We start from the raw sequence: 5,026 nt of genomic DNA on the forward strand, positions 1-5,026 counted from the left end.
GCCCCCAGCGCAGAGCCGCGCCTTCAAGCCCCCGCCTCCCGCCTCCCCAGACCTCCAGAGGCCTGAATATCCCTGGAGAGAGCGCACCAGCCCCTGGCACCACTGGACTGGGCCTGCTCCTGCATCCTGGGCGTAGGCCTGGGGAAAGCATTGATGCGAGCATTCCAGTGACCACAGCCACCGCGGGGGTTCCTCAGCCCAGCTTCTCCCTTTGGGTGCACTTTCTGGCCTGCGCTGCTGTGTGCCCTTGGGCCAGCCCTTCTCCCTCTCAGAGCCTGGCCTCCTTATCTAAATAAACAACGGATATGACTCTGCTGACCCAACAGAAAATTAAAGCGCACCAGTGTGGAAATGGGTCGTGCAGCCACTGTGCAAAAGGGAAACGAATAATTCCTGTTACTCTTGTAATTAATATTATTCTCAGGTAATGTTGACCCTGCTTTTCTTCTCAAATGGTACTGTCTTACGGCTTCCAATATCTCCCACCTCTCTGAAGGCTAATTGCCAGTTTTAAAGGGTGAGCACAGAGCCATGCACCTGATGTAAAAATCAATATATATCTGCTTATTAATGTTGATGTTAGCGACCAATTGTTGATGGCATCTTGCTGGACTACACAGGCTCTTTACTTATACTTAAACTGCACATGCCAGTGAAGTAGATACCACCACCTCCAATCGCAGAGAGATTCGGTGACTTGCCCAAGAGAGAGCCAGAGAGCGGCCACCGCAATTCCAACTCTTTGTGCATACAGCTAGGACTCTCCTCCTGGACAAAGCCTCCCGTCAATCAATAGGTGGTTCTCAAACTTAGCAGTGCCATAGAATCACCAAGGGGAGATTTGAAAACTTTGAGTCCCCCCCGTGGCTCCCAGACCAGTCTCATCAGCATGCCTGGGCTCAGGGCTCAGGGCTCAGGGCTCAAGCACAGCGTACTTTAATGCTCCCCAGTGATTTCAGTATGTGGCTAACTAAGGTCGAACCCCTGCACTAGATGTCAGGTTCTCCTGCAACCCTCTCAAAAGCCTCTCACTCCCTCCGCTTCAGTCGCAGGCTGTGCACGGATGAGTCTGCATCCTTTTCCAAGCCTAGAGCTGTCTCTGAGCTCCTGGCTCTTGCAGTCACTCCCTTCACAAATAGAGTCTTGGTTGTGCACCAGGCTCTACTAGAGACCAGAGACTGAGCAGGGAAGACAGAGCACCCTTGCTCTTTTACAAACTATTGGGTCTCAGAACCCCTTTACACTCTTGAAAGTTATAGAGAACCCCCAAAGTCACAACCCCAGGCTAATCATGACCTTTTTTTCAATCAGACAAATTCCAGTAAGGTGCATCCTACAATAAATCTGACCAATGCTCCTCAAAACTGTCAAGTCATCAAAAACAAAGAAAGTCAGAGAAACTGTCGTAGGAGACTGAAGGAGACATGACAACTAACTAATATAATATGGAGTCCTGCAGGGGCTCCTGGGACAGAAGAAGGAGGTTAACAGAAAACTGAGGGAATCTCAATAGAGTATGGACTTTAATAATAATGTATCGATATTGGTTCATTAGTTATAACAAACATATGCTAGTAGACAATATTAATAATAAGGGAAATTGGGGGAGTGGAAAGGATATGGGAATTCCCTGTACAATCCTTTCAAATTTCTTGTAAATCTAAGATTAGTCTAAGAAATCATACCTGTTGATTGAAATGACCCTATACAGTACAGGGAATCAAGTCAATAATGCAATAACTTTGCATGGTGACAGATGGCAACTGACTTATTGTGGTGATCAATCACATAGTAAGGTAAGTAAATGTTGAATCACTATGTTGTACACCTGAAGCTAATATAATATTGTATGCCAATTATACTTTAATAAAAAAAATTTAATGAAAATAAAATAAAATAATAAGATCCTGGAGGACCAAGAATTTGTATCTATATAAGTTATACCTGTTCATCTTTACTATATTAGAAATTAAAACTGAGAAAGTTTTAAAATATTTACTCATTTTAACATAACATAAAGAAAATATTTTTATGAAAAATAACATTTTCAAAAACAAGAAAAAATTACTGAGAAGACAGGCAAGGTGTCACACTTTTGCAAATTGCTTTGATGTCCAGCTTAATAGAAACAAAGTGGGATTCTCACACTGTTGATCCTTATTACATGCAGACTCCATGTTAGCGAATTCACCCACCTGCTTAAACTTGCCTGAAGCCCAGAATCACCGCTTGTGGCACTTCTACGGCCATTAGTGGGTGTGCTCAGAGTGATGCCAGATTTGAACTGGCCAACAGGCACGTTCCCATTTGAGGTGGAGCAAGGCCATTCTCTGCCTTCTTGGTTCAGTTGTCATACTGTAAAAGATGTCCTTTTCATGGTCTATTTGATGCCACTTTTTTCTCATTTTTGTGCTTTTTGTAGGTTTTAAAATGACTCCCAAGCACAGTGCTAAAGTTTGTTAGCATAAGAACGCTGTGCTGTGCTTGTGGAGAAAATGCATTAGACAAGCTTCATTCAGGCGTGAGTTGTAATGCTGCTGGCTGTGAATTCGATGTCAGTGAACCATATAGAGATATTTATGTATCATTATATATGATACATAAATATATATCTTATATATATATATATATAAGAGGTTTCTTGAAACAGAAACACCTGTAAAACAGAGTTAAGTAGTGATTGGCTGATGACTGCTTGACAAAAATTTTGTGAGCAGAGGCTCACAGCATCCTAACCCAGTATATCTCCCTAGGAGCAATAGTTTCTTCGCTAATTCAGTATTTGCCCAACTTTATAGAATAAAACTACCATGAATAATGAGAAGGAAATATCTTATGCATTGAATCTGTCAGGATATGTTATTTTGATTGAAGTATATGAAGAAAGTTTAACCTCACATGAACAAGTACTTTGAAAAAGAAAGAGTATTTTGATCAGCTTCTCAAGTAAGTGTGACTATTTTTTGAGACCACACTAAAACTCAACACACTCTAGTTTCTTAAAGAGTAGTTGCAGTGTGGGGTCTGAATTGTCAGTGAAGTTTTTGTACTTTTTAAGTTAACATTAAAATCCACTGAGTGCATCTTTTCACCTGAGCATGATTTTAAAACATTGCACTAGTCATTTAAAAAATATCAGTTCACTGAGATAGATCTTCCAAATATTAAAACATTTTATTATTTGGTATCCAAAATGAATGCAAAAAAGTCCACAGTTAACAAATATCAACATTTCCAAAGAAAGACAGAATCAGAATTCCTGATTTTCCTTTTGCTTCCGGCTGCCATATGGCTTCACTCAACACTCACTGATTCTGTCTTTAAATTTTTATACACAATTTTTCATGAATAAATTCCAGGGGGTGTTGAAAGAGTCCCTCCTCGCATTTCACTGCTTTGAAATGAGACATAAACCTAGAGTTGTTGTCTATCTCATTACCCTATTCATTTTTGGGGTTTGTTTGTTTGTTTGTTTTAAGATTTTACTTATTTTTAGAGAGGGGAAAGGAGAGAGAGAAACATCAATATGTGGTTGCCTCTAGTGCATCCCTCCGACTGGGGACCCTGCCACAACCCAAGCATGTGCCCTGACTGGGGATCAAATGGGTGACCCTTAGGTTCAGAGGCCGGCACTCAATCCACTGAGCCACACTAGCCAGGGTCCTATTCATTTATTTTTAAACCATTTTATTGAGGTGTAACTGACATGTAAAAAGCTGAACACACTGTATACAACTCGATGAGTTGGGGGATAAGTATACACCCAGGAAACTATCACCACCATCAAGGCCATAAACATACCCATCACCTCTCAAAGTTAATATGCCAATGTTACTCCTTTTAATTACTTTTGGTATTCCCTTGCATTTTGCACCCAAACAGAGTGCCCCACTCTTACCCTCATCCTGGCCCTCTGAGTCTCTCTCTCATTCTCTCAATAAGGGAAAGGCTACTGGCTCCCCTTTCACAGATGTAAAAGGAATTCACAAGCCACCTTGTTAAGCCAGAGTCTGAGCCCACCTCAAGTCCACTCTGACCAGTGGCTCCTACTGTGGCCCTGCCAGTAGGCGGGCAGGCCAGCCCAGATGGAGCAACCCCATGCTGTCCCAGATGACTGCCCTGTGTGTGGGGTGGGGCCTGAGCAGGGACTGAGCCAAGAGGAGCCTGAGATAGGAGGAATCGAGGCTAATTCCTCTGTGTGAAGCGCTCCCTATTAATTAATTAGGGCAGAGCTGGCCTGAGGCATCCCCGCAGCCCCCAGAGTCATTAAGGGAGAGGGGGTCTCATTATCAACTGTCAGATTCCCCATCGTTCCCAAGGCCCCAGAGGGAGCAGAGGAGGGAGGAGAAGGCCAGGTCCCTTCTTCTCCAGCCAGTGCCCCCACCACTCCTCATTACCAGAGTGGCCTGATATGCAAGTACAGTGTCTGAAACTGCAAGCAGAATTTCAGGGGAGAAAAGAAGAGGAGAGTCAAAGATAAGGGCATGTTTATCCCCTGCTCCACCACAAATTCAGCCTGCATTTATACTGATGTGAGATATTCAGAATAGGTGCATCTACAGAGACAGAAAACAGATTAGTGGTTGTCAGGGGCTGGAGTGGGGAAGGGATGGAGAGCGACTGCTCAGGGGTGCAGGGTTTCCTTTGGGGGTGATGTAAAAGTTCTGGAACTAAATGTTGGTTGCACAATATCATGAATGTACTTAATACCACTGAATTGTGACTTTTGAGTGATTGCAGTGGCTATGGTGGTAATTATTTGCAACATACAGATATATCAAACCATCACATTCTTAAATTTACATGATATATGTCAATTATACCTCAATAAAGCTAGGAAAATGGTTACAATAGTAAATTTGTTATGTGTACTTTACAATAAAACATTGGCCTCCTTCTAGCTCATGATTATTTACTCAACGTTTATGAGCACCTGTTTTGTACCCAGCACTGTTCTGAGCAGGAAAGCATGGCCCTGCCCTCAGAACTCTGTCTCGATGACAAATTGCACCAATGACCTTCCCTC

The sequence above is a fragment of the Phyllostomus discolor genome, chromosome 8, assembly GCF_004126475.2.
Source record: "Phyllostomus discolor isolate MPI-MPIP mPhyDis1 chromosome 8, mPhyDis1.pri.v3, whole genome shotgun sequence".
NCBI classification, from domain to species: Eukaryota; Metazoa; Chordata; class Mammalia; order Chiroptera; family Phyllostomidae; genus Phyllostomus; species Phyllostomus discolor.